The sequence below is a fragment of the Uloborus diversus genome, chromosome 4 (assembly GCF_026930045.1).
Source record: "Uloborus diversus isolate 005 chromosome 4, Udiv.v.3.1, whole genome shotgun sequence".
Classification (NCBI taxonomy): Eukaryota; Metazoa; Arthropoda; class Arachnida; order Araneae; family Uloboridae; genus Uloborus; species Uloborus diversus.
In genome coordinates, this window is record NC_072734.1 from 16,849,910 (window position 1) to 16,876,978 (window position 27,069).

Here is a 27,069-nt window from a genome sequence, read left to right on the forward strand (position 1 = left end):
CCAATTTTCCTCTGCCAAACACGTTTATTTGCTTGGACTTTCCATAATAAAGTTTTCCAATTCCCAGCCTAATATTTTTGTTTTCTTGCAATACAAGCGTTTACGGCAGTAGAAAAAGGACTTTTAACATTTTGAACGGATGTGGTAATTTTCTGCGATACCTTAGGTCTCTATTCCACTTCATTTTAATTTAAATATGCCACCTGCATCTCTTGATCAAGCTTTGATTTACTTACGATTTTTACATTCAAACATTTAGAATTTTTGGTGTGAGTATTCATTGCAATACTTTGCATTTCTTTTTGCTTTTAACTGCTTCTCTCTCTCTCTCTATTTGAAATTTATTTCGGCGACCCATACATTTTTCTCCTCTTAGCAATGATTTTCAGGATATTTTTCATTAAAAAAAAAAAAAAAAAACATATGGGAATTTTTCGGCAACTCCCATCCTATGGGCTGTCCTAATGAAGCTGTCCTATTTATTTATGATTTTTTTTACTAAAGAACCATGAAGCACGGTTTTGTATAACCAGGACCTCTGAGAGACAAGGCGTGCACCATGTTAGTTTGGCGCCGCCGCCCGTCCTCCCTACCATTATGCTAATTTTACTCTATGCACAATAATTTGGGCCGAGTCCATAGTTTCCGACTAGGCAGACATACCCACTCTGTGGCCTAGTGAAGAGTGTGCTGTATTGAATACTTTTTTTTTTTGTATTAATAATAAAAATGTTTGAAGCGTACATTTCTGCGGCCCTTACTTAGATACTCTTAATAAAAGAGAATCATGGATGTTCCTAAATTGTATTTTAAGGTTACATTTTCTATTAAAATTTTACAGAAAAAATACCTTTTGTCACTATTATTTCAATTGTTCATTTATAATTACTATTTTAATTTTTCAAAACAACGAAGAGTTTCCCTTTTTCTTCGTTAGTTGCATCGCCAAAATGATATTGGCGGCCCCTCTTCTGAAAAACTGGGGAGCGGCTACGGCAACGGCTCTGAGGAGTACGTGAAAAAAGTATTATTAATGCATCTATTTCTTGTTGAATGAGTTTAAATATTTTTTCTTTCCAAAATTTCATGTTCTAAAGAAAGAAAAAAACTTCTGGAAAAAAATCCCCCCCCCCCAAAAAATTTTGATGACGCAACTTGCGCCATAATCCCCCCCTGTGGGCACCCCTGAAACTACATAGATCCCTCTTTCTGTGTATGTAACAGATTTTCAAACTCTTCCAATATTGCTTTTACTCCAAAATTAGTTGTTCTGAACAAAGTAAAAATTTGCAGTTTTTCTCATACACCATGATAAATATGTTATAGCGAGGAAAAGTTTTTGTTCAACATATTATTTTACACTAAAAATATAAATGATGATGGAAACCTTCTTCATCCCATTTGAACAATTGAATCAATTTCAGAACTTTTGTTGACTCTAAGCTGATAAACATAGAAAATTGCCAAATTTTAAGATTTAAGATTTTTCTTCCTAAAAAATATGAAAATTATAATTCTAGGAAATAGTGGCACTACTGTTTCCTAGAATTATAGTTGAAGGATTGTTGGTTGCATCTGGGTGGGGGTAAGCATTAAATTTAATTAGAATCATGCTTTTGTGTTAAAACTGGTCTACTTAAACTATTATTAACTAACTAGAGGACCCGACAGACGTTGTTCTGTTCAAACTTTGTAAATTAAAAAGTTGAAAAATATCAAAAAACTATCAAGTGTTTGAACAGTTACGTTGAAAAAAAAATAAGTAAAAAAAAAATGTTTTAAGCTGCTATGGTGGTCACGAGAAAATTCGTTGTAATTAACTCGAGGGTCGTCAAAATGTATATTTCGGGTGTCTGTACGTTCCTAGGCATTATATCCACGTGTGATCGGGTCGAAAAAAAAAACTCAACATTCATTCGGGGGTGAGAAAAATGAAAATTAAGGCCGATTTTTGAGTGAAATTTTTTTTGCGAATACAATACTTCCTTTTATGTAAAAGGAAGTAAAAAACAATCGAAAGGATATCGTTTAGAAAAAGGATAAAGGTAAAAACAATTCTCTGAGTAAGCGAAAATCATTCATCCCCCCCCCCCCTATCCTGAAGTAAAATAAACACATTCTTCAACTAAAATGACTAAAAACTCTTTAAAAACGAAAAACAAATCTTTGCAGTTTGAAATATACTACTGTTTGTGAAAATTGCAACACCATGAAGGAAGCATCATAGTTGAATGAAATTTAATACACAGTTGAGTGGTAAGGGTACAAATAAATGATTACATTTTCAAACCAAACAAACAGTAAAATGAGATAGAAATTAGTATTTTGCGTGACCACTACTCACCGCAGTAAGAGCTGCTACACGACTCGACATGGAGTGAAACAAAGTTTGGATGCGGAAGAGTATGTATGCGCAACCAAAGTTCGTCTGTCGAAGCAACAGGACGAGGATCACGAGCGAGACGCCGCCCAATGAAATACCACACATGTTCAATCGGTGACATATCTGGGGAATATTCAGGCCAAGGAAAAAGCTGTACCTGCTGCGAATCAAGGTAGGATTTGACAGTCCTGGCGACATGTAAACGGGCATTATCCTGCTGGAATACAGCCCCTGGCAATCCTTTGCAGGAAAGGAATAGCTTGGGGCTGTAAAACTTCGTTTACGCATCGGGTACTGTTCAAATTGCCCAAAATTCGAAGCAATTGTGATCGTCCATGATATGCTATGGCAAGAGCCGTCCCAAGGGGGTCAAGCGGGGCAATCGCCCAGGGCGCCACGAAATGCGGGGGCGCAGCAAGGCGCCCCTCTTTTCGACGGAACACGACATTCACACGAAATGAAGGGCGCCAGACACTGTAACCTCGTCATACGAGGGTTCCCGTAAATTAGCTAAATACAGTAAGCACTGTATTGGAAGGAAACGCTGCTGAAAAAACCGCGTTTATAAGAAAAAGGACTACCTGTAACAAAAACTGAAGCGTTCGGATGCAAAACATTGTTGTCTTTTTTGAAAAGTTAAAAAGAAACCTATGAACCCAAAAACCGATGGACTGTGACGTCTTCATTCGCTTTTGATTTTTCTACAATTGAAAATAATCGGTGAGTATTCATCAATAGTCCGAATTATATTCATAAAATGTGTAATTTTAAAGATGGTTTTCGCCGCATTTATTACTATTATTTTAAGTAAAATTTTATTGTATTTTTCGTCATACAAGATGGATGTGTCACGTATCATGTAAATTTATAATCAACGATGAATGTGTGTCCTGTGTCGAGTATGATGCTAATATTTGATCAATATCTAAATGTATCATGTTCGTAAAACATTTAGTTTTTTAAAGGTTTTCGTAGTATTCATTTATTGTACTGTGTTGGCTGGTTTGAATACTGGTCTAAACAGATTAGAATACAACTTAAATAGGTTATTTTAATGCAATGAATTATTATTAATTAATTTTAATTAATAATACTTTAAGTATTTTACTTATCATAGTTAAAATTAATTAAGTTTGCAGCCAACTAATGCCAGATTTTGTGCTTTTGTTGACAACTAAAGAAACCAAAGTTTAAGAATAATGTTATACATAAGACTACATTCATGTGGTCGGAGCCAGATAGAAACCTTTTAGAAGACGCAGATGGCATTCCAAGACAATTTTCCAGCACACTTCTCGTACTTGATTCAGACGTTTCTCGGTAAAAACCCAGACTTTTGTAGTTCAATAGGCTTCTTTTTCTCCTGATATGACCTCCTGCAACTTTTAGCTGTTCCTCAAACTCAAGAGACTATTGTAAGGACCGAATCATGACCCCCTTTCTGATTCCGCGCCTGCAGAGTGCCCAGTAGCGTAAGCTTGGTAATTTGAGAGACAAAAATGTTTTAATAAAGCTTTCCATTGTATCTTTCATAAAATGAAGTTTTTGAGGCATCACAGGTAAGGCATGTCGTCGTCCAGGCAACGATATCTTTCCTGCGATAAATACCTGTAACGAAGTTGAGTGAATAGTGATAAGGTACCTCTGGGGCAAGAACCACTCTCAATGACAAATAATAAGTGATAAGAAATGATATGCACACCAAGGAACGCAAAGACGCTTTGGGAAAGCACGCCATTTTTTCCAACGGAAAATTCAACTAATATTTTTGCTGCTCTTTGGATATATTTTTAAAGAACTACCGGATATTTAAGGTAACTTGTTTTGTATTTCATTCATGAATTCGCAATTGCCTTTCATTTTCCATCAAATACAAGCTCTGTTTATCTCGAAGTCGTAAAATTAACATATCCACCCAGATATATTTTTAACGCCTATGCAAGCGAAAGACACGCTGTGGTGTAGTCGAGGGTGTACGCAGGGGGACGGGCGTACACTGGGGCGAGTGAATGGTGAGGTTTGACATTTCAGTAAAACCAATATCTGCTTAACAGTTTGATCATATTTTGTTATTTAAAATGCAAAAATAATGAAATATTGAGTAATGAATGCAAAATAAAATAAGTAATTAACAATTAAAATCAAATTTCATGGAAATATGAAACATTAGTTTATCCAATTTCCAATTCTGAGGGGGCCCGGAGAAATATCAGAGTTGAAAATACAAAAGAAAAGTTATATTTTCCTCAAAAAAAAGGGGGACTCCTTCCCTGTTTGTATACAATAAAAATATATGTGCGTGCGCATTTGTGTGTAAAAATTTTAGACGCTACAGGACCCCCCCCCCCCTCCCCGTTTTTTGATCTCACGATGGCTCTAGAGGGCAACAACTACTAATGCCTATGGGCCTCCGAATCCTTGATCCGGTCCTGTGTCAGAATTGATCAATAAATTGTTGAATAAATCCCCATCGTTATCCCTATTATTAAGGTGATTCTCCAAAAGATTTAATTGAACGGGTTTGCAATAAAAAGTGAACAAACTGAATAATGTAAATATGATAATGCAAATATGTTTACTTGGCTTTAATTGTCAATATCTTTGGAATAGGCAAGTTTAGGCAAAAACTGAAACCAGATTATAAAAGCTAAAACTCTCTACAATATGTGAGATTCAATAGTTTTGTTAGCGAGTTTCGTAATTAAAGAATGCGTTCAAAATATTTTGAAAATTATCTACAAAATTTTCTAAGATATGTTTTTGTGTGTTTCTTTCATTTATTAGGGGCGCATAAAGTACAGCACATCACAGCATTCCATTTTCTTGAGTTTTTGAACAAGTTACCTACTGTTTAATTAATTGTCTACCATAGAAGTAGCAAGTAAATTCTTCGAATCCAAAGTATCATCTCTGGGTAAAATAATAAGAAAAAATCGTTAGTTTAGTGGGAATATCTTCGTAGTTTGTCAATACGACAGTAAAAATGCAATATTAAATGGTTTAATTTTCCGCCCTATGTCCAAAATTACTTTAGTTCGCCCCACTGTGCGGCGTTCCCCCTTTTCCTATTTTAACATAGGAGCCCCCTTTCCTTCCCCTTTTTGATTTCATGAACTTTTTCCGTATCTGTAAGCATCCCAGCACTTTTCCTCCCACAATACTACGCCGTTTCCTTGCGTTGAAAATCAGAAATACTCCTCAAAATTTAAGTCAAACGGATTTTTCCAATTTGTGCATTTTAAAATAGTTCATGTGCTGAATATGTTTTATTTAACGCGTTGTATGCTTTCTTTTTTTAAGCACAAAATGTTAAAAATCATCATGATATACATCTCATCTTTTCTTTCCACCTTCTTTGGTTGGAAAGTTAGTTTTTTCATGGAATTAATCACTAGGTCGGTTTACTGTACCTATAGTTGGGCAAATCTAACCTTGCAGTGTTTGTGAATGGTGCGATTTAGGATCTGCGTAGCCTTCACAATACTGCCAAGTTACCTTCGCGTGCACCACCAAGAAAAGATGTTTTCTTGGAGTTGTTGACTTTGCCCCAATTACAGTAAACACTATTATGGTTATTGTTTACATGCAGTAGTAGGTTTTAGGGATAAAATCAATTTTATTATCCCAATGAGAATATTTTCAGTATTGTACTAGTCATTTCCTTAAGAGGTTTTCCATCTCCAGCTCGGTCACTTTCTTATGCCGGGCTGATGAGTGCTAATAAGCACGAAACTGCAGTCCTCGGCTGGAAATGACTGAGCTGACGGTGTATTCTGCTTTAGCCCGGGCTAATGAGCGGTAATTTACTGAATATACCATGCCTTGCCTTCAATCTTCGAGTTGAACCGAACCATTGCTTCGGTCACTCGTCTGGTCTGTGCTAATTCTATATTAGCTACCAGTTTGTTTGGCACTCTTGGCTTCCTTAAGAGGTTTTCCATCTCCAGCTCTGTCACTTTCCTATGCCGGGCTGATGAGTGCTAATACGCACGAAACTGCAGTCCTCGGCTGGAAATGACTGAGCTGGGGGTGAATTTACTGAATATTGTATTAGTATTTTTATTTTATTTTTTTAAATTCATTTCACCATAAATTAAATTTGTAAACTATCATTTAAGAAAATCGCCCGAAACATATTCGAACAGAATGCCTTTTGTTTGCTATAGAAGTGATATTAGAGTCAGAAGTCACAAAAAAATCGCGATTTTTCTAGTAATTCTTCATTGAATCATAAATTGACTTTAAGAAACAAACAAACAAACAAACAAACAAAAAAAAGTATGTGTACCTTGAAGAGTCATTGCAATCAAAAAAGCTGATTGTGAAATTATGGATTTCATTTTACTTTATGAGAAATGAAAAAGTAAGGAATCTACATAGTACTTTTGCCTCAAAACCGTAATATATTCCACATTTCCTTAGAAGTTTGATGCAAAATTGTATGAGGGTAGGGAATGGTACACTTTTTACTCTCTAATGTGCCCCCTCCGAAAACTACTTCTGTATCCTCCCCTGTTTACATGCATGTATTTCACACCTAAAAATAATTTCCCTTTAAAAATATCGAGGAGTATTTTTACATATTTCAAAATCCTCAGCTATATACCTCTGTTTGTTTCTAACATTTCAATTTGAATGATGCTTTAGTCTAAGGGCAAATTATTAATTTATATTACAGTTATAGACTTTTCCGAAAATCTTTCGATTTTTATCGAAACTAATCTAACTATATGCTGTTCTAAATGTTTCCAAAATTTGGTTCTAGTAAGTTGAATACACAAAAATTTACACACAAAATACTTGATCAAAATCGGTCCAGCCGTTTAAAAGCCTTATGGTGACAAACGTCCGCACAGAAGATTTTTATATATTAAGATAGAAGAAAGTAAAAATTAAAGGAAATATCTTTTAATTTCCACTGAAAAATCAAGTGGCGAACCTTGATTTAATGGTTACAGTAACATGTAACTGAAGCCAATTTGTTCAATTAAACTTTTTTTTTTTGTGCAGAAAAATTCTGTTTTCGTTTAATCTTTACTTTGATGTGAAAACCTCTTAAATAATATATCAGTGGCTTACCTAGTACGAGTGACACCCTGGGTGGTAATTTCTGGCGTTCCCCCCTCTTTACAAACCCTCCCCCCCCAAAAAAAAGTTTTGTGTAAACAGAAGAAAATGAAATTTTAAATATTTAAAAAAACAACTATGTTTTTGTTACATCGACATTTTAATTTGACCAATGCATAAAAGACAAATAAAACTATGAAAGCTGTTTGTATGGTGTTACCTCCCTGTGGTGTCACCCCCTAGAAGGATGTCAACCAATGCAAATAGCCCCCCCCCCCCGTGATGCTACTCTATTTGATATATTAAAAGTTATTTAAAGTGTTAAAAGACAATTTCCGAACTAAATTAGAATTTTTTTTTATAACTGTTAAATCCAGTTTGGTATCATCAACCCCCCCCTCATGGTGATGCAACCGAGTTTGATAAAGTAAGTATAATTCAAAATATTTGGAGAATTTTCTGAATCGAGGTATTTAATTTTTCAAGAACTTGCAACTCTACTTTGGGTGTCAACCCCTGACAGGTGGCACCCGGAGCGGATCGCCCCTCCACCCCCGTCCCCCCCCCGTTGCGACGTCACTGAATATACATATATGATTTATCTCAGTGTCTGTTGATTTATAAAAAGTCATTATTGCAATTGATAACAGTTCGTTACAGATGTAATCTGAGCTATTTTATTTGAACTCATATTGGTATAAAATGATTTAATTTATTATTTTTTAAAATATGGATTTAAAACTGGTTAAAACATTTTATTTTTTAGTTTGTTGAATTTTTAAGAACAAGTATCTTTAAAAAGCTGGTTTAAATAAAAGACATTTTTTAATGTAAAATCGCCATGACAAACAAGTAAGTGTCGTAAAATGTTAAAAAAAAAAAAAAAAAAAAAAAACACGAAGAGTCCTGCAACACAATAAAACCTTATTAGTTAAGGAAAAAAGAAATTTTGCAATTTTTAGAAGTGAAAAATATTTTACGAGAAAACTACACACATCCCTTCTACACTCTACTAATAATAAAGCTGAAAGTCTGTCTGGATTTCTGCCTGGATCTCTGTGACGCGCATGGCGCCTAAACCGTTCGGCCGATTTTCATGAAATTTGGCACAAAGTTAGTTTGTAGCATAGGGGTGTGCACCTCGAAGTGATTTTTCGAAAATTCGATTTTGTTCTTTTTCTATTCCAATTTTAAGAAAATTTTACCGAGCAAATTATCACATCATGGTATACGGTTCCACGTTATGATAAATTACGAAATTATCATAACGTGGAACCGTAACATGGGCAAACGAATGAATATAATAAATTGGCAAGAAAATCATTATCCAATATTTGTAAATATAGAGGCGAACCAAATGATCTTTTCATTTTCTACTACGGGCGAAGCCGTGCGGGTACCACTAGTTAATGATATAAATTATACTGTTTTACATAAATAAGTTCAAACTGTTGTCTAAGTTACAAAACCAAGTCCAAGTTCCAAGTGAGCTTTATGATATAGTTCATTTAGCTCACTACTGTTTTACTATATCAACTTTTAAATGATAACTCTAAAAAGTCCTTATGGGGGAAAAAACCTTTTAAAAATGATCGTAAATTCCTTCAAAACGCCTTTGTACTAGTATTCGTTTTTTTTATTAAAAAAATATTTTATAAAGGTGAAAACCAACATTTTTGTACGTATATTGTCAGTTACATAAGTTACGATTAAAAATCTGTGAACATTCATTGACAAAAAGATACTTTTCAAGAAGCGAAACTGTGTTTTTCTACTGTTGAGATAGAGAGAAAGTTGCGGAGCGACACAAAATGATGGACGATCGCTTTAGGGCCAACTAGAATCAGTTATTTACGAAATAGAGCTTCATGAATCTTTTCCCTTTAAAAATGTTGTTCATAGGCGGATTTAGGACTGAGTTCTTGGGGGGGCAGGATTTTTTTTTTCCTTTTTGTGAGCAGCATTTTAATTTGCCCCCTCCTCCATGTTTTAGTTTGTCTCCGGTGATGCATAAGGCCATGCTTTACCTTTTTTGTGTTTTTCATTAATGGTGTGTTTTCATGTTGTCCTTTTTTAATTGACCTTAAGAGAGGTGACTGGTATCAAGAGAGCGACGCAGGGCTCCCTTTTAAGTGGAATATAGAATATCTTCAATTTTAAGGGGTACGGGGGCTTCTCCCCCGGAGGAAATTTTGTAAAATGGATACAAAATTCTGCATTCTGAAGCCTTATAAGGGTTAATTGGACAGACAAAAATCTCGGGGAAAAAATAGACAAATATTTTTTTAAAAAAAGTTTCATGATTTAAATGTGCTTTGTGATGTAAGTTAATACTTTAAAAGAAATGCTGTACAGATTTAGAAAATATGTAACATGAGAGTAACATACTACTTATTAGAACAATTCATAATTTATACACTTGATAAGAAATAAAATGGAAGCACACTTTGCTTAGGAGTTTCAAAGACTTGTCTAACTATTTTCAAGGTTTGGTTGGTTAGATTGGGTGTTTTGGCACAAGAGCCCTGTAGGCTATACTTCGCCAATTCTTTTCAAGAATTTTAGAAGATTTAATAATTTAAGGCACCTCATTTGCACTTTCCAGTCTCTGAAATTGAGTACTAGATTATACAGTTGTACAGTATTATTCAAACTTTATATAAAAAAAACAGCTATTTTAAGTTTAAAAGAAAAAATAAACAAAAGAATTCTCTCATTACAACAACCTTTTTTTAAATTATAAGCAGTGCAGAAAACGAAAAGAAATAGATGTAGTGTATCATTTTTTCTGAGCTAAACAGATCAACTATATGCAGTAGAAGCAAGTTAAAAGCAATCAATACAGAAGAATTTCCAAAATACTGCATTTGGGGTTAAATAAATAGCAAGATATGAAACATGTGATCACAAAAAGTTATTTCAAGTAATATGTTACAAACGAAAGAACCATGATTTTTACACTTTTGATGCAGGATGTAGCAAGGAGCTGAATTTGACATATTTTGGCATTCATCCCCCTAGCATTTGTTAGAAATTTTAAAATTTGAGGTTTGTAGCCACACGTTTCCAAATATTCAAGGTTTTCAAGCACTTGAAAATAAAGTTAGTTTTTTCAAGCACTTACCATTTTTCAAGGAACAAATCATGCAATTTTTTTGCGAGTTACGGACCCACTTCAAAGCAGTAGCAAGAAGCTATAGCTTGTTTATCTTATAGGCAAATCCGGCCCTATATGTAATTCACTCTTACCTACAGATTTTTGTAATTTTTACGAAAATTCGTCAGTTTTTACGGTTAAAATATTTTTACAATTTTACCAATAAGAACGTGTGAATTCCAGAAGGTTCTCCAAAATCTTTCGTCTGTAACAACACAAAATATCTAATTTTTGAAATCACGCAAATTGAAAATAAACATTCTGAAAAGAAAGAAAACAAATCATAACAAGTAGATCATTCTATTAGCGCAAATGGGGAGGGGGGTTCCCTTTGTTTTAGGTTCTAATTTAAAAATAATCATCAATTATTATAAGTGTTGCAGCTGAATGCATAGCTCGTTTAGCCTATATTTTCATTTATACACTTGCCCAAATGGTTTTCAGTTCAAAATAGTGAATATAGGCATATTTTCAGCACCCGAGTGAAAGTTTTACTATTTGTATTTAATGTTTTTTTTTTCTTTTCTCCCTCCTATTCTCTTCATTTTCATTGAACTATTCAAAAAAGAAAAATAATGATTTTTTTGTTTTAAGATTTTGGAAGATGTGTTGTTACTATTTTAAGTTCTCCCAAAACTGGGGGGCATTGCCCCCTATGCCCCTGTCGCGAAACAACTTCTAACTCTCTTCTGCCACGCGGTTATAACAGATACATGAAACCAATTAACTTAAAACGTTTTATTGAAGAAAAATTATGAACTAAATGAACGAACATAAATTAAAATCATAACAGAACTAACAGAAGCAACATAAGCACTTGAACATGAATTCACTGAGTATATATACACCAAACTGCTTGGCTAATACTGTTGCCATTTTAAAAAACATAAAAGTTTTTCCACATACTCCCCACCTGTACTCTTTAATGAGTACACTAAAACTTAATATAAATTAAACAGATCTATCAATTTAAACTAAATTAGACATTTCAATCATCACTTAAATTAACAATCAACATACTTCAGTCTGAAATTAAACTAATTTAAACATTCAATAAACAATACATTTCATTACAAAACAGTCACTTCGAATGGATAGAGTAGTTGAATTGCTCTTCTTAAGTAACCTTTAGACGTGCGGACTATGCATGCACGTACATTGCCATCTCTTCCTATGAGAACTTTATCGATCACACCCATGTCCCACAGTAACTTATTTTTCAAAGGTCCTTCAACAAGCACTACATCTCCAATTTTTAAGTTCTGTTGGGAGTGAGGAACTAAAAAATTATGAGCACTTCTCAATTGCAATAAATACTGTTCTTTCCATTGAGACCAAATTTGCTTAATTAAACGAGTCTGGAACAATTTACGTTTCTGTAAAGTCTTTTGGTTAGAGCTTTTGTCAAATACCTCAAGGAAATAATTTGGAAAGTTAATCTTGTCCTTTCCTGGAAATAAAAAACATGAAGGTGTCAATGCAATAGGTTCATTTAAATCGTTGAATTCATAGGTAATTGGTCTATTATTCAAAATAAACTCAATTTCTGTAAGGATGGTAGCAAGCTCTTCTAATGTCAATAGAGCTCTTCTGAGTATTTTTCTCAGCGGGTCTTTAATTCTTTTCATCAATCGTTCCCAGAAACCTCCCCACCATGGAGAACGTTCTGGAATAAATTTCCAAATGATGTTTTCCGACGCTACAAAATTCTGCAGCTCTGGATGCTTTATTATTTTACGAAACGATTTCAGTATTTCACAAGATGAACGGAAAGTCTTTGCATTATCAAAAAATATTATTTTTGTATTTCCTCTTCTTGCTAGGAAACGTCTCAAAGCTAAGATAAAACTTTTTACGGACATATCTTGCACTACTTCAATATGAACCGCTCTAGTTACGGCACATGTAAATAATACAATGTACACTTTCTCACAACTGTTTAATTTAGATTTAACAGTTATTGCACCACTAAAGTCAGTTCCCACATTAGTAAACGGTGGACTTTCAGCAATACGTTCCAAGGGTAATTGACCAGTTAACTGCTTAGCTGGTTTTAACGAATATTTTTTGCAGATTAAACAAGTAGAAATAACTCTTTTCACAGTCTGTCTTCCTTTCGGTATCCAGAATTTCTTACGCACTTGAGCTAAAGTTGATGATACACCCGAATGAAAGACACGAAGATGTTCATGAAAAATCACCAATTCCGCAAATTTCGATTTCGGAAGTAAAACTGGATGTTTTTCATTTTCAGTCAATGGAGCCTCTTTAAGACGTCCTCTTACCCTAAGAACACCAGTCTCGTCCAGATATGGAGATAAGGAATAAATCTTAGAAGATTTACTAATCTGCTGATTCTTTTGAAGCCTTTGAATTTCCTCGCGGAACACTTCCCACTGCACAGTTTTTATCCACATCGCTTCAGCTTCTTGTAATTCTATAGCACTCAGTGGACCCTTTTCAATTGATAATTTTCTGGACTTCGAAATAAATCTCAACACCCATGCAGTCACTCTCAGTAATTTTTTGAAATTACTAAAGTCGTTAACTTTTAATACAGGACTGTACGATGAAACAACCGTGTTAACACTAACTTTCAAAAGTTCAACTTTCGCCGCGTCATTCGAACAGTATTGTTTCTGCAACGGCCACTCATCTCTAGGACTAGTCAACCACTTTGGTCCGCGCCACCACACGCTGTCATTTTTCAACAAACTCAATGATTCACCTCTTGTCAGTTTATCTGCTGGATTCATTAAACCTGGACAAAATTTCCACATACTAGGCGAAGTCAAATCTTGAATAAGACAAATACGATTTGCAACAAATTGTTTCCACTCCCTAAATGAACCTCTAATCCAACACAAACAGATTTCTGAATCCGTCCATAATATTACTCTATCAGACAAATTATTAAATAAACCAGACAAATATTTACACAATTTTGCAGCCACTAACACTCCTAACAATTCCAGTCTCGGAAGCGTTAATTTTTTCAACGGTGCCACTCTGACTTTTGACATTATAAAGGACGTCGAAACTTCACCCTTCTTATTACTATACCTAAAGTATGCAACCGCACCATAAACCACTAATGACGCGTCCGAAAATATGTGTATTTCAACAGAATCCCTAAGGTCACTCACATTTAAAAAGAAATATCTTTCTACCGTTATGGAATCTAAATCTTTAATCTCCCCATACCACTTCCTCCACTTCAAAGTCAAATTCTCTGGCAATTCATCATCCCAATCTGCACCTATTTTCCAAATATCTTGCATTAAACATCTAATTCTTACAACAAAAGGAGACAAAAAACCCATTGGATCAAATATCATTGCGGCTGTCTGCAGCACACAACGCTTAGTATTTTTCAACGAAGATAAATTACTCAAAGATTTTACATCTAATGACAAACTGTCCTCTTTAGTATTCCAATTCAACCCCAACACCTTTAACTGACAATTTTCCAAACACTCACTAGTACTCAGACCCTGGTCAACCCATAAAGATTCCAATTCAACTGAATTAGATCTGAGCTTTCTTAAGTTGAAACTCCCATCTTTCAAAACTGATACGGCATCAGACGACAACTGAAATGCTTCTTCCACGCTTTCAGCTCCAAAATACAAATCATCGACGTATAATGAACTTTTCAACATTTCAACAGTTTTACGCCTATTATCTTCATATTTTTTTATGTGAGTTTTAATTGTAGCACTGAGAACAAAATTTGACATTGTACAACCGAATGGTAATCGATTCATTTGCATAATTTTATATCCCTCAGAGTTATTTGAAGCCCAAATAAATTTCAAATAGTTACGATCATTTTTTGCAATACTAATCATAAGGAAAGCCTTTTCAATGTCTGCATTGAATGCAATTTTAAACTTCCTAAAGTTTAACATAATATCAAGAATGTTAGCGTTTAAATTTGGACCACATTCTAACGCATCATTTAACGAAATATTTTGCTTTAATTTTGAACTACAATTAAAAACGAGTCTCACTTTAGTCGTATCCTTATCAATCCTAACAACAGGACGATGTGGCATAAAGTATTCGTTTTCAGTTCTAATACATTCCTGAACTATACCTAGCCGTTCTTGTTCCTCAATAATTTTATATTCTTTAGCCAACCATTCATCCTTCCGAAGAATTATTTGCAATTCATCAAATCTTTTCTTTGCATTACAAAAGTTATTCCCTAACTCAATCGGGGAAAATTTCCATAGCAATCGTGTTTCATATCTACCCTGAATGAATTTTAAATTTGATTGAAATCTATCTATTATACGCTTATCTGTTAAAGTTAATTCTTCCTTATCTGTGATACCTAAAACATCAAGATTCCAAAGAACCTGAACATCCTTTGCAATTACGCAATCCGTAGCCAAAACTCCTACGAAGCTTGAATTGCAATTTTGTTGGACCCCCTGAATAGCTAACCCAAACATCGTTGGTACGCAACTTAATGTTTCATTTATTTTGAACACTTTTGAATCGCAAATTATACCCCAAAACACATCCCCTCCAATTAAAACTTCAATTTCATTTTCACTATTACACATATCTGCAAGGAACAAGCCTTTCTGTTGCAATGCATTTTGAACGTTGACATTAGGTACAGCTAAGGATGCTGAAGTTATTGTTTGCGTTATTAAAACTTCAATTTCAATTGATGATTCAGAATTATTTCTATTTGATAGTTTAAGTTTTGCAACCTCATAAAATCTTTCCGATGTTTTTACCGAACCGAAAGAATAAACTGAAAGCCTTTCCCTTCTAACTATATTTAATTTTAAACGACTTGCTAAAGATTTTGTAATCCAAGATCTTTCAGAACCGTTATCTAAAAGTACTCGAGCAATTTCTACAGAATTTGAATCTTTACCTGCACTTGCAATAACTGAACATGTAAGCAATAAAATATTTGATTTTAAAGCCGACGAATTACATTGCGTCACAACAGAGTTATTTTGTTCATTAACTTTGTCATTACTTAAAGGTTTATTCTTAGCATTTTCACATAAAACGTAACTGTGAAATTTACTTTTACAAAATTTGCATTCAACTTTTAATCTGCACATGCGACTATAATGATTTTTCGAAAAACATTTAAAGCAACGGTTTTCATTTTTTAACTTATTTCTACGATCTTCGATAGTTTTATACTCACAAAACTCATGATCTGGACTATTACAAAATACACAATGCTTTTTTGTACTAGCCACATAGTTTGCTGTTGCAGCATAGTTTTTATAACTCTTACTGTTACTTGACCCATTTTTACAATCATTCTTATCCGAATTTTCTGAACCAGATTTAAACGATTCCGACCTTAATTGCGCAAGTAATGCACGTTCACGCGATTGAATTTCACTTTCTAAGAAAGTAAGAACGTCCTGAAATTTATACCCTTCCGAATATTTTCTATTGAATTCCAAAACAAGATCTCTAGGAACACGATCAAGTATGATTGGTGTTAACAAATTACAGTATGAATCTATTTCAATGCCTAAACTTTTCAAATTCCTAATTTGAACTTCCACTTTATCAAAAAAAATTCGCAACCTATTTAAATCCCTTGAATTATACACAGCAGGAATTTTCAATAAATTATTCATGTGTAACTGAATCAAAGTATGTGTATTACCAAAACGCTTTTTTAGTAATTCAATAGCCGAATCGTAATTTTCTTCTGATAAAGTAAAACCCTTAATGCAATTTGCTGCAGCACCTCCCAAAAATGTCTTTAAATAATTAAACTTGTCAATTTTGCTTAAATTTGTATTTTTATCAATTGCATTATTAAACTGATTCATAAACTCCAAATATCCCACTGGATCCCCATAGTAGGTTTTAATGTTTAATCGAGGCAATTTTACAGTTCTAACATTCTGAACATTTAATTCTGAGGAATTAACTGAACTGGAATTGTTAGTTTTAGTCTCTAAAAGTTCTATTTTATTTTTTATTCGTTGTTTCCAAAGTACTATATTTTCCGAATATTCTTCGGAAATAGTACAATCCTTTTCAATTTCATCTAGCGGTAAATACGCTTCAATATCCAAATTCACAAATTTCAGACTTTTTTCTTTCTCAAGTAATTGCTCATGAAACTCTTTCAAAATACTCGACTTAGTATCATTATCCTCGCTGCAAGTTTCAATCTTCACCAAAAAGTCTTCTATTTTTTTAATTAGTTTAGTTGTCGTCATTCTGATAGCTGCTCTTTTAACTTTTAACTTTTCAATATCTGCCATTTCAATTTTTATTTACTTCAATTACCAACTAACGTATAAAAAAGCACAATTTCTATAATTCTCAAATCACGAGCCAAATTTCCTACTCTTCAACAACAGTTCAGTTCACAACAACACAGCAGAAATAACACAAACTTCAGTCAAAATAGAAATGAAAAACCACTCACGACCTTTTTGCACGTGCTACAAAATTTCCAACAACTTCCACAAGCAACTTCAAACACAACTCTCACAATCTCCACCTTTCACGACTTCGCGGCCTGATGCACCAAAAAATGATGTCGCGAAACAACTTCTAACTCTCTTCTGCCACGCGGTTATAACAGATACATGAAACCAATTAACTTAAAACGTTTTATTGAAGAAAAATTATGAACTAAATGAACGAACATAAATTAAAATCATAACAGAACTAACAGAAGCAACATAAGCACTTGAACATGAATTCACTGAGTATATATACACCAAACTGCTTGGCTAATACTGTTGCCATTTTAAAAAACATAAAAGTTTTTCCACAGCCCCCCTTCTATAAATCCACCCATGCCCTTCTGAACTAGTCACAGAAGAAAAAAAATAATGATTTTTAGAAAAAAAAATTTTGAAAATGTGTTACTACATAAAGTCCTTCCAAAACTGGGGGGGCATTGCCCCCCTCTGCCCCCCCATAAATCCGCCCATGATGTTGTTAACTGGTTTAGTGAATCAAACTGTGTATAGTTAGGCTTGTCAGATTTCCGAAATGTGCAACCGGGACACAGGGATGTCCAACCTCCCCCCCCCTCCCGCACAGTCGTTAGTATTCAAAAGGTACACACCTGTGGTTAATTTTTGGAGTGTTTTATTGGGCAGTTTATTCTTAATGTTATGAATAAATGGTTACTAATTATGAACCTTAACAGGGGTAATAAAAAATCACATAAGCAAATAAAATTTGAATATTTCACTTCTTGAATGTAAATATTCAAAAATTTATTTTAATTGGAGAAAAAAAAAAAACTTTTAGAATGCGAAATAAAAAAATGAACTATACTTTTCCTTTTATTGGACTTTTTTGGATTTAATCTTGTTGCAAAAATCCTCGCGAACTAATCCGGCATTAGTTTTACAGGTCAATGTTACAAATGATAAAATAATTATCCAAAATAATCCTTCACAGTTAATTATTTTCAGACCTCTTTGGTCATTTGTAATCAAATTTTGCTTTTCCGGGACGCAGAGTAAATCGGCCGGAACACTGGGATTTTTTCTGAAAACCGGGATTGTCCTGGTCAAACCGGGAAGCCTGGCAAGCCTGTGTATAGTTAGACCCTATGCTGTTTAAGTGTTGAATAACATCTGAGGCTGCAAACAGCAATAATGTATAAAATAATTACCCTGTGAAAATTATTTTTCTAGTTATATATTCAAGACCCTAGTAAAAATAGTTTTAATTTTTCCTTCTGCATTTTTACGTACATGTATTGATTTTCCCTATTTTAAATTAAGTAACATTTTCTCTGACTGTAACGCTTAATATAAGAAAAAAAAAAAAAAAAAGTCGATTTTCCGTTTCCTTCATTTAAGTTATTTTCTTGCTATAATTATAAGCGAGGATAGTAGAAAACAATTTTCATATTAATAAATCTTTCGTGGTGCGATATTTTTTTTTTCGACAACCAGTCAGAAGCCTGGAAACAAAAAGAGTGAGAGGAAACAAACAACCCGAAAAAGCAATTATAAAAATGTCTTCCAAATATCAGGAAAAAATGGAATGCTGGGAAAATCATTTACTAGAGGATGAGAATTTTTTCAAATTTTGTAAGCTTCCCAGAAATCGAGGTCATAAACCGAAGAACATTTACAAATAACTTTTGCAGTTGAAAAATCAAAACAGTGGCTTGAAGTCCAACAATGCTGAGCGATGGAAGTTTACGAGCGAACTTTTCATTCATAGATTGCTGAGAAAAACTATTTTTTCCTTAAATTCAATAGTAAATCTTGCATAACAAAATCGCATTTTTTTCTAGAGTAGAAAAAATTGACTCAACCCCATTTGGAAACAATGTTTTCATTTAATATCTCCATTCTCATCGCGTTTGGGGTCAAAGTGCAAAACGCGTTCTGAAAAAGAAAGGGGGGGGGGGAAGGAAAAAAACTCTGGTGATTAAAAGGTGCAAAAAGTGTTGTGCTGAGCCAACGATCTATGTTAAAACATGTGACATGTTGTCTTGGAAAAGATAAAATCCCAATTACCGGTAACGGATGTGGTCTTGCAACGTCACTGAGCAATGTTACATCTGAGAGGCTGTTAGCATAGTTTTGCTGATAGAAGTACAAAAGGGTATCAGTACAAGAGCAACCGATAAAAAGTGATCTGTAAAAAATATTGAAATGTGTTTAAGAATTTCTATTTCATACATTTTCTTGATTCAAATAAGGAGAAGCCCCGCGACCTTCAATTTGTCGTGGTGGAGTTTAAGGCTCGCCCCACCCCCTCGCACACATACTCACACGTGGGAAAAAAAAGTCAAAATCTATATCTTTACTATTACTAATAATAATGCTGAAAGTCTGTCAGGATCTCTGACTATCCGGATCTCTGTGACGCGCATAGCGCCTAAACCGTTCGGCCGATTTTCATGAAATTTGGCACAAAGTTAGTTTGTGGCATGGGGGTGTGCACCTCGAAGCGATTTTTCGAAAATTCGACGTGGTTCTTTTTCTATTCCAATTTTAAGAACAAAATTATCATAAGATGGACGAGTAATTTACGAAATTATCATTACGTGGAATCGTAACATGGGCACAAGCCAGTTGTCGAGAAAATTCACCATATATTGCTTGTAAATACACAGGCGAACCAAAAGACCTTTTAATTTTCTATTACGGGCAAAGCCGTGCGGGTACCACTAGTAAATAAATAAATAAACAAAAATCGTATTTGCAACAAATAAGCAAAAAAAAAAAGACACTGAAAAATATTTTTCAAAACTAACAATAAACGAAGAAATAAAAAGCATTGACAGAGGTATCAATATACCAAAACTAAATAATCTACAAAAATGGTGAAGAATAAACCACAGAAATGATTTCGAAGCACTAACATTAAACCAATAAATAAGTAACATTCACACAGAAAAATATAAAACTTTGCAGACAATAGGGATGCGCCAATAAGCAAATTGACCAATTGCCGATTAATAATTACTAGTGTTTGCCCAGTGGTCGAAATTCGACCATATTCATAAATGAATATTTGAGAAAACTTGAATGAATTTAACTATTTCCAACACTTTTATTTCTACTCATACTCACATTTACTGCATATCGCGGGAAACGTACAATTTTTATATGTACACGGAATACCAAACAGTAGCAATTTATTCCAATTTTACTTTTTGTCTGTTAATCTCAAAATAAATGGATGAAAGGGTTATATTTCGGTAATGGGGGGTCGTTTCTGAAACTTTAAAAATTTTTTTTGAAAGAGCATGAAAAAACATGAATATAAGCCTTTTTAAAATAATTTGAAAAAAAAAAAAAAATTTAATCGGTGCGCAGATTGAAATTCATTTTTTTACGCTTCTGCACAATGCATCAATAGCGATGAAATGCCATTCACTAATGCCATTAGCGCACATCGCAAATATCATAACCTGGAAACGTGGTTGAGAGCAAACCGTAAATATTTAGCGCGGCAATGGAGTCGCGTGCCAAAGTACATCACTTATAACGTCATAAAGATCACGCCCTATTTCCAAAATCGGACATTCAAAAAAGTTTTTAAACAACAACTGTTGAGAAAATAAAAGTTTTTTCTGGCTCAACATTTTTTTTTCTTATTTTACCTATTTCAGTGGCTAAAAGTAGTGCTTTTGATTGAAGAAAACAACCCCATTGAGAAATTGGTGTGGTCGACAAATTGATGGTTTGAATAATTTTATTTTGGATATCACGTTGCTTTGTGCTAACCCTATGCAAATAAATATTTCCCTACTCTTTGTTTACGTATGCAAAGGAAAAAACATTTTTCGCGCTGGCATTGGAAACAAAAAAATTGACTCCGATGGACAAAAATCACCAATTATGCAATTTTCGAAATCTTCCTGTATGAAATGAAACATCAAAACTCAATTTATACGTAAAATTTCTGTGTAAACAATGTTACTTATAAAACATCTACTATTATTGAGTAATTTGCTTCTTCGTCATTAGAAATATAAATTTCCAAGTATCATATGAACGAACTCTACTCGTGTCAACATATAACTGTCCATTCAAAAACACTGAGCGTCGTAATAATAGTACAATTTTTTAAATTGGTCGACTGTGTGATTTGTTTATGGTTAAGGGCGGTGCATAACTAATGTCACACTTTTCAATATCTTCGACCTTCTCTCCCCTTTGTCACAATGTTTTGCACTTCACTAAACCCCCTCTTCCCTTTGTCACATGTCACGCTGTTTTTCATGGACATTCCTATTAAAAAAAGTCTTGTTGTCACGTTCTCCCCTTTGTATGCTCCTTTTGTCATGTCTTTCCTCTCCCTTGTCACAAACTGTTACGCTTTCGTGAACCTCACCTTAAAGCGAGACTTTATTCGTAGATAGCCCCTATTTTGTGGTAACCGTATGCAAATATACATTTCCCTACTCTTTGTTTTCGTATACAAAGTAAAAACATTTCTCGGGCTGCAATTGGTACCAAAAATTTGACGCCAATAGATGAAGAGCCAATTTAACGATTATCGAAATTTTCCCGAATGAAATGATCCTGCAAAACTCAGATTGTACGTAAAACTTCTGCATGAACAAAGCTTCTTTTAATAAGTTTAATATTATTGAGTAAGTTGCCTTGACCTCCACCGTTAGAATTATTAAATTCCAAACAGTCAAATGAACGAATTCTACTTGCTACATTAAAAATTGTCCATTCAAAAACACTGGACGCCGCAATAATAGTGTAATTTTTTAAAAAATCATGTTTGTGATTTGTTTACGGTTTACCTGAAAACTGACAAATACACTTTTCAAAATTTTTGATCTCTCTCCCCTTTATCGCAATGTTTCACACTTCACCATAACCCCTCTTCCCTTTTCCACATATCACACTGTTTTTCATAAACGTTCTTATCAAAAGGAAAAAAGCTTGATGTCCCATTCTCCCCATTGTATGTTCCTTTTGTCATTTATTTCTCCCGCCTTGTTACAATTTAATGAACCCCACCTTAAAGAGAGACTTCATTCGTAGTCAGTTTTTTGCCAATAGACATTTCTGTACTCGTTTTTTTACGAATGCAAAAGAAAAATATTTCTCGTTCTAGCATTGGTGCCAAAATGGATAAATTTCGCCAATTTTACAATTGTGGAATCGTTCTGAATGAAATAATGCCGCAAAACTCCCTTAATACATAAAACTTCTATACAAGCAATATTTTTTTTGTAAAAGTAGGCATGGTCTTGCCGTTAAATATAAAATTTCCAACAGTCAAATGAACGAACTCTTCTCACGACAACATATAATTGTACATGCGAAAGCACTGGACGTCGTAATAATACGCCAATTTTATCAACATTTTCATCTTGAGATCTGTTTGTGGTCATTGGCGTCGTCAGCTGAAATTTATTGGGGGGGACCATTCTGACACTGTCATTTTAAAGTTGTATCAAGAAAAATGCGTATATATATATATATATATATATATATATATATATATATATATATATATATATATATATATATATATATATATATATATATATATATATATATATATATATATATATATATATATATATATAGTATAGGAGATAAAAACTTGACATCAAATAGAAAGGGGTTTACATTTAAGGCAAAATTTTTAAACGGGTACATCTTGATTTACATATTTACACAATAAGAAAAAAAAATTAAATTCCACCAAATACATTTTTTCTAGACTGCACATGGTATACGAATATCCGTGCTATTTTTTTGTGATTAATTTCATCCAAGATATTTTTGTGAACGTAACATAAAGCAACATGATTAACCGCTTTTGTGTCATAGTCAACCTTAGATACATTTTGAGCTTTCTCAGAGCACTAAAGCTTTTTCAGCTTCACACGACGAAGCGGGGCACACCAAAAGCAGCCGCACCAAATTTTCAACATTTTGAAACAGACCCCTAACTTTAACGGCTGACGACAAAGCTTTCTTTGCTTCATCTAAGCAGTTAACTTCAAAGTTTTTATGGGATAGTTGAAGCTCAGTTTTTAAAGCAGCCATTCTATTAAAATTTATAAAAGAAGGAACATTTCAAAAAAAAAAAGTTTAACGCATTAGTTTCTATAGAACTCATAATGTTAAAATAATTCTAGTAAACGCATACCTGATTAGCAGGCATTCAGGGGCTACATGATAGAGGTCACTATGACCTCCCATAAACTTTTCTTTCCCAGAAAATTTTGTCTGACAAGTCCAAATTTCTAGTAGTTTTTTGTGAAATATTGCATTAAAAAGATACTCTCATTAAATGTACAGTGGCTCCCAAAAGTGTTCGTACACCTTGAAATTTTGTAGTAAAACTAAATTAACGCAAAACTAAATTCGAATATGAAATCTAATTTTTTTTTTTCACATCACAACTGATTTTATTTTTGAAATTTGTCAAAAAACGAAGAGATAGAGAAACACTACGCCACAAAAGTCACCGTACGCTGAAATATTTTGGAATAAAATCATGATTAAAATTGTCACAGGTCATTTTTTAAAATTATTTTTGCATTGTGTTGACACTATAAAGTCATTTAGCTTGAATTTTTTGTGCATTTATTCTCTAATATTCTGCTTATTATTTTTAAATGGCTGGTATTCGTGAAAAAGCAACAAAGAGCATTCAAAATTTGATTTTTACCCCTCACAGTAGTGGTAAATTGGTTTGAAATGTCTCTAAATTAATTAATGTATACCATTCTATAGTAAAGTGCTTAATAAAATACTTTTGAGAACGGAATCAGATCAAAAGCAAGGTTAGAAAAAGTCAACCGGCAAAGCTAACAAAGCGTGATCGGAGATTTACTGTTAAAAAAATTATGAAAAATACACATTTGAGTGCTGTAAAAGTTTCTGCAGAATTTAATGAAAAATTTCGCGCTTAAAATTGTTCGCCAAGTTCTCTGATTAGCTGGATCAAATGGGACCTTTTCTAGCAGAAATTTTCTCGTTCTTGCGAAAAACAGAAAGCTTACGCTTTTCGTCGCAAAATCAATGAGAAATAAGCTCAAAATGTTTTGGAATAACGTCTTACTTACAAATGAAAATGAATTCAACATTTTAGGTTAAATTGTTGTAATTGTAAATAGAAGAAAAAATGAGGAATTTGAAAAGCAATTTTTAACTATTAGCCCAAAATTCGGCTATCGGGAACAACTTTGTATTTTATCAAGATAAAGATGAGAAGCACACGGTTTTCAACGTTTGCGTCAGGTGCCTCAAAAATTGTCCTTAATCTTAGAAATATCTCCTCAATCCCCAGATTTAAACTTAATCTAGAAAAATAAGAGATATCTGGTGGCTACATTACGAAAATACGGCATTGAAACGAAAATCAAACTAGAAACAGTAAGACTCGAAGTGCGGTTGAACACTTACTCAGAAATTGCACAAAAAAAAGAAAGGAAGAACAATGAAATCTATTTCCAGACGTTTAAAAGGTGTTGTTGGTATACTGCACGAACTTAGTAAAAAGTTCGATTATTTTTCTAATATATAGATATTTTTTCAAAGTGTACGAAAACTTTTCAGATAAAGTTTCTGGCACTTTTTGATTATTGATTTCTTAAAAATCAAGTTTTATTATGTTATAAAAAATTTACATGCAGTTTTGTTGAAAATAGATCATAGATCTTATAATTAAATACCTATTCCAAAATATTAATTTTAACCAATGGATAGGGGCGTATTTCATTGAAAATCGTAAGTGTACGAACACGAACACTTTTGGGAGCCGCTGTTTTGGAATTTCATTCGGAAAATTGAAAAGTAATCCCATCTGAATGGTATAAAATCGGGGTGCCCCTGCAGGCATTACACTTAACAGAATGGTCCTTACCAATCGTTGTCTTTTGCCTTTTTGAAGACGGTTCCGTGGGATGTTGATAGTGGCACCTGGATGTTGATGGTGATTCAGTAGATAAAAATTGCTCAGGTTCATTTGATGTAGAAGGTTTGCTACATTTTCCCGTTTAAAGCCACCTCTCCATAGTTGTTATCGAATGTGTAAAAAAAGTATAATAACCAAAATAGGAGCGCTCTTCGGGTCACCTACTCTCAAGGAAATCAAAAGATCACATGAAATTATCTTAATTTTTGTCGCAATTTTTCCCAACAGGGGAAGCTTATTTTATTTCTGTCTTTTTTTCTGGTCATCTTGAGCTTCTTTTTCGTTGGTCAATTGGAAGTGACATCACAGTATCCGTCGTTCTGCTGGCTTACCATTTGCTTTTGAAATTACTCTTTAATTTTTAGTCTCCTCCCCTTTTTTTCTTGTAACGTAACGCTTTTTCGGTCAAATTTGAGATGCCGCAAACACATTTAAGAAACTTCGCTTCGGTAAGCTACTTTGAAGCCACGTGTTGAATAGTTTTAAACACATGAAGCGTCTCCTTTCCCTTTCTACCCCAAATTTAACCTTTGACCAGCAAAGTGGTTTTCTAAGTTTGTTAGCATCCTTTGACCAGGGTATTCTTGCCAGCTGCAAAAAACCGCCAAAGAGGTCTGGTGTCTCATTTTGTTTGGGTAGCATTGGGGTCGATATAAATTGAATCGAATTGGAGAAGCAAACACTGCAAAACTCGAAACAGAACCTTGCCAACGCCGAGAAACGAGATAAGAAAGAAAGGAGCCGAAACTCAGATCCCCGTCTTCTGCTGACTTATTAGCGCTTTAAGCGCGAGAGCCGAAAAAAAGGGGGAGGGAAATTGTCCATCTGATTTCAGTATCACAAATTTGTTTAGTTGTTTCCCCCCAAATAGCAACAAATACGCTGGAATCACTTCCAAGCTGGGAACGCCGGGGACACGACTTGTGTTTTCAATACGGGACCGGACATAGGATACTTTTTGTGAGTTAATGGCATGGCTTCCTGCCATGGTTAAGGGATCCCCCTGTTAACAATTTATTACCCCGCTAACACATCTCTACTCTGTGACTGGTTGACATTGCGCTCTGAAGAAAGTGTTACCTTTCTTGCATCCTCTACTGAAGCTATGCGCAGAGAGCAGAGCAATAGTTTGTCATTGGTTTTCACTTTCCGTTCACTATACACATCGCCTATTTTGTTATTATTTACAGTTCTTTTTCGCTTTTTTTTTCCTTCTTTTTTTCGATGTTCATTTCGTTTTGTTTGATATGAATTAAACATGGTAAATTATGTATTATGCAACTGTTTAAAGCCTTTTTTTTTTTTTTTTTTTGCCAAAACAGTAATAATTTCCCCCAAAATAATGAATTTCATCTTGACAATTATCGAGAGGGTCCGATTTTCAAATATTGAAAGGGTCCGGTTCTCAAATATTGGGGGGGTCCGGACCCCTTGGACCCCCCCGGCCGCGACGCCCATGTTTGTGGTGATAGCAAATGCAGGTATTATTGGGAGCTGGAACTGAAAGTCGTCCCTCACTCCGTAAAATAATTTATTTAAATATTAAAATCGCGAAAATATATTCAAAATGAAAATATTTTAAATGCCCGTACTTACGCAAAAATCTTAATAATAAAAACAAATGCAAGTATTTCATTTCTTCATGCTCAAGCGAGAATTGGCAACACCACAATATTATCCAGCAATTTCTTCACGCTATGTCGCGTGAAAAAGCAAATAAAAATGAATTTTCACTAACTTTTAATTGCTTCTGGCGCTGTTTCTAGCCAACATAGCGGGTTTCGATTTCCGCGCGGTTAAACCGGGTAAGAGCGTGTTTTAAAGCATTTTTTGCGAGCTTTCCAACCATACCAAACTCGAAGCATTAAAATGCATTTTTCGTGTAGAAAAAGCGGTTCAACAAATGAATTAAAACTAAATGTTTCACGCTTCCAACAATGAATTTCAACAATGGAAAAGAGATAAAATTAAAATTTTTGAGTTTCGCTAACTAAAAAAACGCTTATAACTTTTTTTCTAGTGGATTTAGGTTATTGAACCTTGGGCCCATTGACAATTTTTTTGTTAG

At 34.0% G+C, this 27,069-nt stretch overlaps 1 protein-coding gene across 1 annotated transcript in view; it reads left to right on the forward strand.

Annotated features, from left to right (window-relative positions):
* Nucleotides 1-4,048: 4,048 nt before the first annotated feature.
* LOC129220197 (uncharacterized) overlaps nucleotides 4,049-27,069 on the forward strand; it is a 43,163-nt gene continuing 20,142 nt past the window's right edge. The window contains exon 1 of the mRNA XM_054854561.1: nucleotides 4,049-4,197. The gene's annotated coding sequence lies outside the window, so the exon portion shown is untranslated. The remainder of the gene's footprint in view (nucleotides 4,198-27,069) is intronic.